Here is a 15,983-nt window from a genome sequence, read left to right on the forward strand (position 1 = left end):
GGGTCGAATCGGAGTTAAAACGAGGGAGATATGGCCGAAATACGAAAATGACGCAATGTTGTCCGAATTTTGCTGTGCAGCGCAAGATATACGCGTTGGAAGTGGCTGCGCGTGAAGGCGTGTAACGCCCCGCTCCCACTTACGGGTGTTACTCGTGAACAATCACCCGAATTGTCCACCTGCCCGGCCTTTGGCGAAGGGTGGGCCATGTTTCAAGACGAAACACCCTAGGTGGGAACTAGGCTCGACCTTCCCTTCGCGGAATCCCAAGATTCGCTAGCAGAATTGGGCTTTAGCCACACTGCATTGGCTATAAGGAAAATCTCCTTCAGGCGCCCAATCGCCATTTTCTCGTTAATTCTTTTTCATCGAAGAATTTTACCGGGCTCCAAAAAAAATCACCATTTAAACCAATCCATTGATGGATCACCAATTTTGGAGGAAAAACTCATCATTTTCAATTTTCCAAATTTTTGGTGTTTTCTCCAAAAATGCCCGAAAATCCATTTGCTTTGAAAATTCCTCCGGGGCCCAAAATCGATTTAGAAATGCCCCAATTTCTCCCAAAATTCCAATTTTTTTTAAAAAAAATTGGCCGGCGGGGCCTTCTGGCACGCCTGGGGCCCGCGCGGGGCCCCGCTGGGCGCTGGCTGCGCGGGCTGGCCGCGCATGCCGGGCGACCGCCCGCGTGCGCCCCTGCCCGCGCGCGCGCCTGCGCGTAGGCACGGCCACCCGCGTGCGGCCGCTTGCTCGCGCTCCCGGCCGCGGCAGCCCGCGCGCGCGCGGCCGCCCATGCGGCCCAGGCCGCGCGCAGGCTGCAGCCTGCTGCTGCTGATTTCCAGCAGCTTCCAGCTGCTGGTTCCCTCCTTTTCTCTTCTTTTTTTTTTTCTTTTCTTTGGGCTATAAAACCCCAAATTTTCCAGAAATTCCACTCCAAAAAATGCATTGAAAATTTCCACATTTCCAATTTCCAAGCCTATTTTTACAACAAAAATTCTTTTCTCCAAACTCACAATTTATTCCAAAATAAATTACATTCATGGTTCTAGGCCTTCACAAACCCTTGCAACCCTTAACATACATCACATGAAGCACTTACCAATAATAGGCTTCCCTAAGCCATTAAACCACAAATTGAACACCACAAACCTAGGCTTCTCAAGCTATAACCTTAGCTTTACAACAAAAATAAAATGATACACCATGAGCTTCAACCACAAGCTTCCAACACATTCCCTTTTCTTCTTTGGCATAAGAACAACCTACAAGGGGAGGATAAAACCTCATGAGCTCAAAAGCTCAGTAAGGGTGCATATGCAAAGTAAATACAAGCATAACAAGTCTATGTAATAACAAATGCATGCAAGTATGGTTAGGTCATTCCATCCTCACAACCCAACATGGTTTGAGGCATCAACCTACCACTTCTTTCCCACCCCCCCATGGCCATAGGTCTCATGAACAAGTAAAGCATGCAAAAAGATACATAAAGATTTATGCAACCTACTTACAATGCAATGCAAGGCCTCCACCACTTGGGGCTATCCCTTACCTTAACAATCTTCTCTTTGAAGCTTTAAATCTTCTTCTCAAGAGAGCTTCCCCATTCTCTTCTCCCATCTAGGATGGCATTAAAACAAAAACTCACTTTCCTTGCATATAAGATCACTAAGTAGAGAAGAGAAGAATGGAACTTACCTTGATTTGATCTTCCTTTCTTCTCCATTCTTTCATTTTCTCCCTTTCTTCTTCTTGGAAGACAACTCTTCCTTCCTCTCATTTTCTTTCTCTCTTTGAAATGGCAAAGCTTGAGACAAGGGCTTACTTTCCCTTTAAATACTACTCTTGTCTTGAAATCTCAATTTCAAGACTTGATCTTAGCCCTTGATTTCCATTTGCTTTTTGAAAGAAAATCCCAACCACACAAGAAAGCACAATCCATGTGCTTTGGTCTTGATTACTCTCATCCATTGGATTTTATTCACTTTATAAGAGAAGATCTCAACCTTCAATTTAAAGCACAATCCAAGTGCTTTTGAAAGATTTAATCTCAACCACTCATCTCTTAATATTTGGCAATCCATGCCATTTCTTCTCTTTGAATCCTCACCTTTGGATTCATTATACTTCTCAAGAATGCATCTAAGCCCTTAGATCACTTGCATTTTTCATTTATTTCTCATTTACTTAAATGAGACTATTTTCATAACCATCACATGAGAGACCACTTGAAAGACATAATACTTTCTTTCTCATTTAAATAAATCCCTCATATTTTCCAAGGCATTAATGGTGACCATTTACCATTTTCTTTTGGATTTACTTTAATCCATATAATTATGCCTCTCATTAAATGCTTACAAGACCAATTATCATAACTTTTGCATTTATTTAATTCACCCAATTATACTTGAACCACAAAATGCCAAGTGTCACAACAAGACACTAACCTTGGCTTCCAAGTTTAATCTCATCTCTCCAAGTGGCATTACCACATTAATTCACAACTTAGGGAAAATATAATTATTCTCCTCAAATAATTTAATATCCACCATTTTCCCTATTTCAAAATTAAATTTCCTTTATGGAATTAAATTCCAAAATTCCCAATTACTCTTTGTGAATTTATTAATCCCATATATCTCCACATAAATACCAAATTGGGATTTTTATTCACTTACACACCTAATTCTTCATAGGAATTATTTTTAATTTACCAAAATACCCCTTTATTGGATTTCTCTATCCAAATTACCGAAATACCCTTCTCATGGGCATTCTCAATCTCAAGGATCATCACTTCCTCAAGGGCATTTTTGGAAGTATACTTACTTCTTTTCCTATTCTCTTAACACCGGTTACACCGGGTGTTACAAGGCGCGTGGTCCACCTTTCTAGGGTACATGAGGGTGCGTGAGAGGCCTATTTAGGTTTACCAAAACATGTGTTTTCTGCAGAAACCTAGGCCGTTTGCTGTGAAATTATACCGTCAAAGAGATAAACCAACAAGGTGAGACTCCTATACTCCAAATCCTATTTTTTATTCTCTTATGAGAGACTTCTACTGCATGAGACATGTTTTGTAAAGTTCTTGTACGTAGACTTTTGTTATTCTCTTAAGTGAAATCATGTTGCATATATGAAATGTATTTTTTTCTGGAAAATATATGCTGTTGGCTTTTTAACTATTGCATTTATAAAATTCGTGTGGCCATACTGTTGTACCTATTTGTTGTTAGCCGAGGGCAAAAGTTGGATATCCCCCGAGAGGCGCTATGCGTGCACCATTGAGAAAGCTCTCGTGGGGAAGACTGTGAGTTTAAGGAACAACGGATGTGGTGCTTGCATGAGTTCTATGAGGTCGGGCCGAAGTGACATGGTTAGGGACCTCCCGAGAGGCGCTATGCTTGCGCGATTGAGAAATCTCTCATTGGAGGAGGTTGACATGTTCACGAGGCACTTCAGAGTAGTTCTCGTTGTCTTCTCATACATTTTATACTTGATCATGTATCGATATAAACTGTTTTTGGAGTTTCTCACTAGAAGATTCATGTTCTAATTGGACTATGTCCCTGGAATATTCAAACGTTCCAGATTCGACGAGCGGCTCTAAGGGAAAGGAGGTAGCTGAAGAATTAGCTTAAATTACTGTCTATAGCATGATTAGCATATTTTTGTTTATGTGCGAACTTATGTAATTTTGGATATGTTTTAAGATGTTCAGTTATCACTTGATGATGTCCATGTAATATATTTTGTAGACGTCTTGAACAATTTTATGATAAATAAAGTATTATGGTTGTGAACCATATCAGGTTCGATTTAGCTTCCACATTCGAGATTTTAACTCCTGTCATAGCTATTCGATTATTGGGTTTGTTAAGCTGAGAAGGTGAAAATTAGGGTTTTTGGGATATTGTGTGATGTATGACAGCTATTGTGATATGAAAAATTTTTATATTCCTGAAATCCTAAGTTATAACACGCTCGAGAAATTTGGGGTGTTACACGAGCAGCATTTGGTGAGGCGCTGTTATGAGGAAGCATTGAAATAAGGCTCAAAGGAAAAAAGATAAATATGGTTTCCGGAGGGGAGGCCCGAGCCACTAATGGCCAGGGAGTCAGCCATGACCTGGACTCACGCGACGTGGATTGTGACCGAACTGCCAACCCGACGGACGAACTGGAAGATGTTATAGTCAATAGCTCAGACGTTGAAAGGTGCCTCTAGGTGGGTAAAGGCCTCTCCCTCGAGGTAAATCCCAACTGACCAAATTCCTTAAAGCAAATCTGGATGTATTCGCATGGAACCATGAAGATATGGTGGGAATAGATCCAAGGATAATGCAGCATCGGCTCAATGTCAACCCCAACCATAGGCTGGTTCATCAGAAGATGAGGCCAATGACGGCTGAACGGTATGCGTTCTTGAAGAAAGAAGTAGACAAGCTCTTAGCCAGCGGATTTATCCGGGAAGCCCATTACTCGACATGTGTGGCTAACCCGGTCCTGGTGAAGAAGAAGAATGGGAAGTGGAGAACTTGCATTGACTTCACAGACCTAAACAAAGCTTGCCCAAAAGATAGCTTCCCCCTGCGAAGAATTGACCAGCTCGTGGATGCAACGGCCGGCCACCAGCTTTTGAGCTTCATGGACGTCTATTTGAGGTACAATCAGATCCTTATGAATCCCGACGAGGAAGAGCATACCTCTTTATCATGGACCAGGGATTATACTGCTACAAGGTAATGCCCTTCGGATTAAGAAATGCAGGGGCGACGTACCAACGACTAGTCAACATGATGTTCGGAGATCTGATCGGAAAGACCATGGAAGTATACGTCGATGATATGCTGGTGAAATCCAAACAGGTCGCCAACCATGTTTGTAACGCCCCATTTTTCGAGCGCGTTATAATTTAGGATAATTCTGAGAGATATTTTTTTTAATACTACTAAAACTAAGACTAAACCATATCACTCCTTAAATATATCCCAAAAATTCCATTTATTTATCTCCAAGGAGAATCATCATAAATATCAAAAGCAGAAGCTAGAATCGAACCTAACATTATAACATTAATCATAAATCAGTGCTTACATCACGGGAACATAAATTTCTCAACATGACTTAATACATAACATAAGTTCTCAACTAACATTAACCCTAAATAGGGTTCTACATCATCATTCCTCAAAACATTCAGAATTCGAAGTAGCAGAACTTAAATACATGGGCTACATAACATACATTCAATTGATCATACAACTCATCATGCACTTTGCTAAGTGCCATTTCATGCCTCATTCATCCTCGTTTATGCTACAATCTCCATCTGAAACGTTTGAATATTCCAAGGGCAAAGCCCACATTAGATGATGAATCATCTAAGTAAGGGAAACAAAATATTTAATGCTCGTGTATGTATGCAATGCACATAACATCATATCTCTCATGTTTGGGTTGACTGCACCTTAAGATTACCCGCCATTTTTCTAGTCTTCCTGCCAGACCGGGATGTATTGGTGCACCATTGGCAAAATAACGGTGCCAGCACCTAATCCCAAACCCATACATCGTATGACCGTGAATCTCATCATGCTCATATGCATATTTCATAAATCAAAACATGTAAATGCAATCTATATTACATACTCATAACAAGGCATGACAACATGATAAGATCATAACACATAGTCTAGTTGGGAAGTACCACTTCCCTTGTAAAAAGATAATTTTGCCCCTAACGTAATTTTGCCTCAAAATTTGTGTCGGACTTCCAATTGTACTCAATTATGAACCTTGACGTACCCTGGCACCATAATTACTTAAGAAAATCAGATTTCTAATTTTTCTCTAATTTTTCTAATTTCTCCAATTCCCTCCTATTATTTCCTTAAGATTATGAAATAAATACTTTCTCATAAAATTTTCTTAATTTCTCTTCACAATAATTCCTAAAACAATATTCCTAAGCCCCAGAAATTTCTTCATAATTTTTAAAATCCATGCTCTATTTATTTCTCATTTTCTCTTTGATTTTCAAGCATCTATTGCCTCAAAAATCCATAATAAATACTAATCATGCATTTCTCTTCCAATTTCACCATCAAAAATTCTAAAATATCATTCTAATATTTTTGAAATTTTTAAAGAAATTTTTGAAAATAACTTACCTTCCCGCGGAGTGATTCAATATTCTTCTATATTGCGATGAAGTCTCGGTTTGCATATCCAATAATGCCTTTTGCCACAAATTTTCACACGAACTACTAAAACCAACCTATAGCATTTTTCTAGAAATTTTTGGTATTTTTCTCTATATTCTTTCTTTCTCTTTTTCAAATCTCTCTCTTATTCTCAAATCATTCTTTCTTACAATCTTTCTCTTTCTAATTCAAGTCCTCCAACCTTTCAAATTTTCTCTATTAATAGAGATTGAATTAAGTTTAGTATAATTGTAGTGATGTAATATCCAGTATTAAATATTAAGAGAAGTTTTGGAAGTTATGGGATCAAAATGGAATTTACAATAGTTTCGGGCTTAAGTGCAATATGCAAAACATAAACAGAAGGCGAGGGACTGTGTCAAGTAGGTCAACAAAGGTCAAAATGGTTCAAATAAGCAATACTCGACACAATCAAGGGATTTTCAAAGGTTTGAAGTCAAAAGTACACAAATAAGGGCGTATGGGCAAAAGTGCAGATTTTACAAAGTATCAGAGGGAGGTCGAATCGATGAATTTTTCAGAAATTCCAAAGGGAAATGGAAAATATAGAACTTGAGGGCCGTTCTGGAAGTGTTGGATAGTTCAAGGGTGTTTAGGGTTAGGAGAAAATGCAATTAAAAAATTAACTAGGGGCTAAACTGTAAATTCTCAAAAAATGCCATGGTGTGAACGCGATCGCCGCACATGGGTCGCCGGCTAGCCACCTCTGGACGTCGGGAAGCTCGCCTAAGGGTGCTAGGATGATCTTCAGGTGATGATGAAGCTTCAGGGGGTGGCCATTGGCCGAGCACGGTGGCGACGTGATCGGTTTTAATGGCGGAAGATTTTTCCATTTTGGCCGAATCTTTCGAGGGCTTAGGCTCGCGATTTGGGTTCGTTTAATTGGTTTGGAAGCTAGATCTAGGGTTAAGGGGATAAGAGCAATCGATTGGTGGTGGAAATTTGGGTCGAGGTGGAGTATAAAAGAGGTTCTCGGCTGAGAGGGTTAGCGCACAAGTCGATCAAATTCCGCTCGTTTTGGCAAGAATCAAGCAAGGAGATTAGAGGGCTTTTGTTCTACAAGTTGCAAGGATCATTTCTGGAACTTTTCGAGGAGTTTTGTGTACGTTTGGTGGAGTTTCAGTGGCTTAGCCGGAAAAGCGAGGGCCGCCGGACCGCGACCTGCAACCGCCATTTAAGGCATTTTCTGATGATCATTTCGGGCATTTGAGGGTACCATTGAGGTCACCTCATCGAGATCTTCAAGGCCCCATAGTTGTTTTGGCCAAAGGAGTTGTCGGAGCCGGAGAAGAAGGCCGGAGAAGACGACTGTGCGGTGGCGCGTGGCTCCCACTCGCAGGGCTTCGGGGTGGCGCGTGAGGTAGGGTTTTTATGTGTTTTTAATTTCAGAATTTAGGTAAAATTATTTTAAGAATTATCATGGAAAAATATTTTGTAAAAGTTGATGTTAGGTATTTTTAGTGAATTTCCGAAAGTAGAAATGTTTGAAAAATAAATAAAAATAGAGAAAATTGTGGAAAAATAGAAATGTTGATTCCAAAGGTCTTAAATGATGAAATATGAGTCAATTGGGCCATTGGAAGAAGGATTACACAATTTTCGAGGTGTGGTACATTTTTCGAGGCGAAATTCAGACTTTTCCGATTCGAGGTGAGTGGTTTGATTCTAGCTTTACCTTGTCTTGGAAGTGTTTTTAAGTGCTTGTGGTGGGTTCTAGTGAGCGGTTATACCCTCATGGACTTAGGTTGTTTACAGGGCTTTACTTATGATTATCGTGTCAACATTTATTACATTGCATTAACTGATTTACTTTAAAATGTTGGTGCATGGCGTGTAAATTTTCATATCACTTGGAGTCGAATTTCATGTCATCGTTGGGTTCGTATGGGGCGGGATGGGGTCTACCTGAGATCGGGATAATGTTAATCCAGGTGAACGGGTGTCACACTGGGGCACTCGAGGGAATAATGTTAAACCAGGTGAACGGGTGTCACGACGGTGCACCCGAGGGATTAACGTTAAACCAGCTGAATGGGTGTCACAGTGGGGCATCCGAGGGATTAAGTATGTCAGGGATATCTCTCAAGTTAGACGTGTCTTGCATGTTGTCGTTCAGTATGCCATGCTCGTGTGTCTTTCATGCATTGTATAAACTGTTTCATGCTTTCACTTAGATGGTTTATCATCTAACATGGGTTATGGCCCTGGAACATTCAATGCATTAACATGGGTCAGGGACAGCTGCGAGATCGAGGACACGATCAGTGAGCTAGTGGTGTTTATCTGACAGTGGTTGTACTATTTTGGGAGCACTGATATTTACTATTTTATATGTATGAGCAATCGCTCGACAGTGTTGTAATTATTAGTAACGGTGTTATACATATACCAGTGTAGAAACATCTTATGTGTAACACATGGTAGGCCACGTCATTCTGATGCTTAAGTATTCCGCTGTGTTTATATCGTCTCGTTCAGTTATGATTATGTTATTGTTAATTAAACGAGCAAGACTGGAACTCTCGGGGTTTATATCTGCATGTGAAGATTGTTCTTGAATCACTGCGGGTGCCGGCTATAGTTTTGCAACGTGTGTTTCATCTGCATGTGAAGATTGTGCTCACGGCGCTGCAAGAAACAGACTTGGAGGAAAAAAAAAAAAAAAACCCCAGGAATTTCCTTATAGTGACACGCCTGTATAGGACGGGGTGTTACAATCTTTAATTATTTGTCCATACTCTACTTTATCTTCCACATTTTTCCATTAATTCACCCTTTATCTTTGATTATTTGGCTACACTCTACTTTGTCTCTCACATTTCTCCATTAATTCATCTATTATCTTTGATTATTTGTCCACACCATATTTTGTCTCTTATATTTCTCCATTAATTCACCCATTATATTTAATTATTTGTCTACACCATATTTTGTCTCCCACATTTCTCCATTAATTCACCCATTATCTTTGATTATTTGTCCACACTTTACTTTGTCTTCACATTTCTCTATTATTTCACCCACTATCTTTAATTATTTTTTTACTTTAATTATTTTCAACTAAATCTTATTTTGAATAGACTATTCTTTCGTTTAGTTCATAAATTTAAACCCACTTTTTTAGCCTACTAATTCTAAGCCCATTTACTTAGCCTTTCTTTTCTCAACTTAGCCCACTAACTATAAGCCCATTTACTTAGCCTTTTTCTTTTTCAATTTAGCCCACTAACTCTAAGCCCATTAGTTTTCTCAATTATAATTTCTAATTGATGTCAAAAAATATTTTAAATATAAAATTAATTTTTATTATTCTCAAAATACTAGGATATTATAATGTCAGCAACCTGGGAAAAGCATTCCAGATTTTGAGGAAGTACCAGATGAAGTTAAACCCATTCAAATGCTCGTTCGGTGTGGCTTTTGGAAAGTTCTTGGGATTCATGGTGAACGAAAGGGGAATCGAGGCCAACCTTGAGAAAATCCGAGCTCTACTTGACATACGATCGCCCACTAAGACTAAGGAAGTGCAAAGCCTAAATGGATAGGTCGCGACCCTTAGCAGGTTCGTCTCCAAATCTTCTGATAAATCCATCTCATTTTTCAAAATCCTGAAGAAAGCAAATAGTTTCGAATGGACGGAAGAGTGAGAGACCGCTTTCCAGCAGTTGAAACAATATATGGGGTGGGCTCCCCTGATGTCAAAGCCAAAGGAAGGGGAGGAATTGATTGTCTACCTAGGGGTGTTTGAGTACGCAGTGAGCGCCGCCTTGGTCCAAGAAGAAGATTGGGTCCAGTACTCGGTATACTATATAAGCCATAGACTGCTCGACGCCGAAATAAGATACTCCCCTATGGAAAAGCTTATTTTTTCCCTGTGGATCATGTCCTGAAAGCTACGCCTCTATTTCCAAGCCCATCAGATCAGCGTGCTAACCAAGCACCCACTGAAGCCTATTTTACAGAAGCTTGATTCATCCGGCCGCCTACTCAAGTGGGCTATTGAGCTCGCCCAATTCAACATAGAATACAAGCCAAGGACGACCATAAAGGGTTAAATAATGGCAGACTTTGTTATAGAATTCACAGGACCTGCGAAAGAACCGGTCCCCCAAACCTCGTCAATTTGGGAATTATTCATTGACGGCTCTTCCAGCGAACATGAATCAGGAGCTGGCGTACTCCTGGTGAGCCCGGAGGGACATAAAATCCCCTATGCATTGAGGTTTAGGTTTAGAGCAACCAACAATGACGCCGAATACGAAGCACTGCTAGCTGGTCTCCGCTTAGTAAAGGAAGTCAAGGCGGGGCGATTAAAAATTTTTAGCGACTCCCAACTGGTGGTCTACCAAGTACAAGGGGAGTATCAGGCAAAGGGCCCAAAGATGGTAGCGTACCTCCAGAAAGTTCAGGAGTTGCTACGCTTCTTTGAGGAGTGCAAAGTAAATCAAGTCTTGCGGAGCCAAAACTCTCATGCCGACGCACTAGCTCATTTGGCTTCAGTTGGAGAATCTGACTCATTGGGAGCCATCCCCATAGAGTTCCTAGCAGCACTAAGCGCAGAGGAAAAAACTGAGGTGTTGACAATTGAGCTAAGGCCAAATTCATAGATGAGGCCGCTCGTGGACTACATGTAAGGGGGTCAATTGGCAAGCGACAAGTTGGAGGCGTGGCAGATTCGAGCTTGGGTGGCTAGATATTGCATTTGTGATGAAGTGCTATACAAGCGGGGGTTCTCAATCTCGTTACTTAGATGCATCGATGAGCCTGATTGCCAAGTGGTTCTCAATGAAATCCATGCTGTCTACTGTGGCAATCATGCTGGGGGAGTATCCTTGGCTCAGAAGGCATTTCGCCAGGGTTTTTACTGGCCTACCATGAAGTGAGACGCTATGGACTTGGTGAGGAGGTGCGACGCATGCCAAAGGTTTGCTAAAGTGCCACGAGCTCCCCCAGCCTATCTTCAACAAATGAGTAGCCCTTGGCCTTTTGCCATATGGGACATCAACCTGATCGGGCCACTTCCAACAGCTCACGGCGGGTCTAAGCACGCTATTGTGGCCGTGGATTACTTCACCAAGTAGGCGGAGGCAAAGGAGCTCGCACAGATATCTACCACAAAGGTAGAAAGTTTTGTATGGAACAACATCATCTGCAGGTTTGGTGTCCCTCAATAGATAGTCACCGACAATGGGACCCAGTTTACTAGCGAGCAGTTCGTACAATTTTGTGAGTCACTGGGGATCAGGAAAAGCTTCACAGCCGTGGACCAACCACAAGCCAATGGTCAAGTCGAAGCCGTAAACAAGATAATCAAACAAATATTAAAGACCAGGTTGGAATCGAGAAATGGAGCCTGGGTAGATGAACTACAAACTGTGCTGTGGGCATACTGAACTACAGCTCGTATAACCACAGGAGAAACCCCTTTTTCTATGGTATATGGATTCGAGGCGATGATCCCAGCGGAAAATGAAGTAACAAGCCAGCGGAGAGCCACTTTCGACCAAGAGAATAATGACCAACTACTGGCCTCGAGTCTCGATCTTCTTGAGGAAACAAGGGAGACAACTCGCTTGAGAGTGGCAACTTACCAACAACACGTGGCAAGATACTATAATCGGAAGGTCCGAGTCTGATGCTATAAAGTCGATGACCTCGTGCTATGCCTTGTCCTTCCTAGAGCTCGAAAGAACAATGAAGGGACGTTGGGCCCAAGCTGGGAAGGCCCCTATACTATGAAGGAAAATCTTGGCAACGGAGCATATCACTTGGTCGATATGGACGGAGCAGCTCTCCCGCGAGCTTGGAATGCGGAGCATCTGAGACCATACTTTCAATAAGCAAACATCCTCTCCCTCTCTCACATTCTCAATTGTGAACTTTGTTGATATTTGCTTCATTAAATCGAACAACAAAATTCTGTTTGAACCATATTAACGTGTCTTTTATCTCTGATAAATCTTTTTACACCCATGCTTTGGTTGTTAAGAATAAGAACCAGAAAAATAGTTGGAGGGATAGTAGACTATGGTTTGCGAGCTGGGGCCCATTCAACTTGGAAAACGTGCCATGGTTTGTGGCTTATCTGAGCATTCATCTTAGTCTTCACCCTAGGTTATGGTTGGCAAAATGAAGCCCATTCATTTTGGCTGCAGTGTCATGGTTTGGCACTAAAACGAGTTACCACCCATAAAATTTCCTGAGTCATGGTTCACTGGCTGGGGTCCTCTTATGTTGACAAAACGCATGAACTGCGACCTTCCTGAGTGTTCATCTTGACCTCGCCAAAGCCCTCAAAAGTCATGGTACGTTAGCTGGGGGCAAACCATGGCCTACCTGGGCATATAACTTGACGGTAAAATTTGAATTAATTTAACAACTATCATGCTACTGCACGTTAGTTTGGATTTGATCCCGTGATCATAACCTACTGAGCATGCGGCTCAAGCAAACAATATCTTATTTGATGTGTTGTTTAAAGCCGCTCGTTTTCAAATTTTCTTATTTACAAGTGTTGTTGCCAAAATAAAACAATCTATTTTTAATTGCGGATAGACGCAAAAGTCTCAGGAGTCATGCCTTCGCTGATGAGAATCTTGACGAGCAACTAGATCTGGTAGAGGTCCAGATCTGGTAATCCAACAGAGCTGATGGTTTGACAAGGCTGATGATCTGGTGGGCTGATGATCTGGTGGTCTAATGATCTGGTGGGCTGATGATCTGGTGGCCCAAGATGACCGAGTGACCTGAGGGCGACGAGTGGCCCAAGATGACCGAGTAACCTAAGGGCGATGAGTGGCCTTGATGACCGGGTAACTTGAGGGCGACGAGTGGCCTTGGTGACCAGGTGACCTGAGGGCGACGAGTGGCCTTGATGACCTAGTGACCTGAGGGTGACGAGTGGCCTTGGTAACCGAGTGACCTGAGGGTGACGAGTGGCCTTGCTGACCGAGTGACTTGAGGGTGACGAGTGGCCTTGATGACCAAGTGACCTGAGGGCGACGAGTGGCCTTGATGACCGAGTGACCTGAGGGTGATGAGTGTCCTACAAAACGAGAGCACCGTTAGGACGCGGGTGGGGGTCCCCGCGCAAACCCTCCGATGCTTAAGTTAGATCTCGAGAAAATACCAAATAATGCTTCAAGTACTCAAAATTGCGTACCTTCTGATGAAGGCATGGTCTCATATTTATAGCGGAGGAGAGAGAGAAGATGTGCGAGAATTGGGGTGAGAATATCACGGCCCATTTCGATGATTTTGCGGTCCATCTGAGAGGGAAAAGAGGAGAGATTGGCCCAAGCCCACTCGACTATGACTGAGTGGGGGGCCACCCGATCATGCCTTCTTTTGCCCTTTTCCTTGGCTCGATTTTGAGTGGTTCCCGTACCTCAACTTCATACCAAATTATCATATTTATTGAGCTCGAATCTCTCAAAAATCAAAGCATAAAAGTTGTATATAATTCTCTTATATTTTCATAGGACTTTGAATCAGCCCAATCGGAGTTCATATGAGAAAGTTATGGCCAAAAAACCAAAGCAGTGTCGTACCTACTCGGCATAACCAAAGCAGTGATTTTCAATTCGTTTGCAGAAGTATGAGGTAGATATACTAGTAAGTTCGCTTTCCATAGATGTCAAACTATGCATCGAATAAAGAGTTTGATTCTACTCCCAGTTATTGTGTTATGCGCGAGACAATAGGCTTGCATTTACTTTTCCTTTGTTGTTGGGCTTTAAGCGGGACCATGAGCTTGCGTTTGTTTTTTCTCCTGTTGTCAGGCCATAAGTGGGACAACGGGCTTGAATGTACTTTTACCTCGTTGCCGGGCTATGAGCGGGGGAACAGGCTTGAATGTACTTTTACCTTGTTGCTGGGCTATGAGCGGGGCAACGGGTTTGAATGTACTTTTACCTCGTTGTTGGGCTATAAGCGGGACAACGAGGTTAAATGCACTTTTACCTCGCTGTCGGGCCGTGAGTGAGACAACGGGTTTGAACGTATTTTTACCTCGTTGCCGGGCTATAAGCGGGACAATAAGCTTGAATGTACTTTTACCTCATTGCTGCTATAAGCGGGACAACGGGCTTAAATGTACTTTTACTTCATTGCCGGGCTGTGAGTGGGGCAATGGGTTTGAATGTACTTTTACCTCGTTGCTGGGCAATAAGCGGGACAACGGGCTTGAGTTTATTTTTTGCTCGTTGCCGGGCCGTGAGCGGGGCAATGGGCTTGAGTTTATTTTTCCCTCGTTGCTGAGCCGTGAGGGAGGCAATGGGCTTGAGTATACTTTTACCTCGCTGTCGGGCCGTGAGCGGGACAACGGGTTTGAACGTATTTTTACCTTGTTGCCGGGCTATAAGTGGGACAACGGGCTTGAATGTATTTTTACCTCGTTGTCGGGCTATAAGCGGGACAACGGGCTTGAATGTACTTTTTTGTCATTACCGGGCTGTGAGCAAGGCAATGGGTTTGAATGTACTTTTACCTCATTGCCGAGCTGTGAGCGAGGCAATGGGTTTGAATGTACTTTTATCTCCTTGCCAGGCTATAAGCAGGGTAACAGGCTTGAGTTTATTTTTCCCTCGTTGTCGGGCTGCGAGCGGGGCAACGGGCTTGAGTTTTTTTCCCCTCGTTGCCGGGCTTTGAGCGGGGTAGTGGGCTTGAGTTTATTTTTCTCTCGTTGCCGGGCCGTGAGCGGGGCAATAGGTTTGAATGTACTTTTACCTCGTTGTTGGGCTATAAGCGGGACAACAGGCTTGAGTTTATTTTTCCCTCGTTGTTGGGCCGTGAGCGGGGCAATGGGCTTGAGTTTATTTTTCCCTCGTTGTCGGGCCGTGAGCTGGGCAACGGGCTTGAGTGTACTTTTACCTCGCTGTCGGGCCGTGAGCTGGACAACGGGTTAGAACGTATTTTTACCTCATTACAGGGCTATAAGCGGGACAATGGGCTTGAATGTACTTTTACCTCGTTGCCGGGCTATAAGCGGGACAACTAGCTTCAATGTACTTTTATGTCATTGCCGGGCTGTGAGAGGGGCAATGGGTTTAAATGTACTTTACCTCTTTGCCGGGCTATAAGCGGGGCAACAGGCTTGAGTTTATTTTTTCCTCGTTGTTGGGCCGCGAGCGGGGCAACAGGCTTAAGTTTTTTTTCCCTCGTTGTCGGGCCGTGAGCGGGGCAATGGGTTTGAGTTTATTTTTCCCTCGTTGCCGGGCCATGAGTGGGGTAATGGGTTTAAATGTACTTTTACCTCTTTGCCGGGCTATAAGCGGGACAACGGACTTGAGTTTATTTTTCTCTTGTTGTCAGGCTGTTAGCGGGGCAACGGGATTGAGTTTATTTTTCCCTCATTGCCGGGCCATGAGCGGGGCAATGGGCTTGAGTTTATTTTTTTCCTCGTTGCCAGGCTGTGAGCGGGGCAACAGGCTTAAGTTTATTTTTCCTGTAAGTAGAGCATAGCAAACAAACTTTCACAAAGCAATGTGTAATGAAAACGCTTAGATTTTTTGAAATAAGTGAGTACATCCACTGTTTCATTTTGGGTCTTATTGTTGCCTTTGAGCACGAAATGTTTAGTTTCTCGTTCTTTAACATAGGCTCTCTTCAATGTGTCTGAATTTTGCTCCCAGTTTTTTCTTTGAGGGTATTAATGGTGGCTAACTGCCTTCTTCTAAGGGCATGTCCTTTTGTGGCGTGTCTTGATGGAATAGGAGGAGTCCCCTGCCATAGTTTCACCGCCCGAGATGACAT

This window comes from Diospyros lotus, chromosome 15 (genome assembly GCF_014633365.1).
Source record: "Diospyros lotus cultivar Yz01 chromosome 15, ASM1463336v1, whole genome shotgun sequence".
NCBI lineage: Eukaryota > Viridiplantae > Streptophyta > Magnoliopsida > Ericales > Ebenaceae > Diospyros > Diospyros lotus.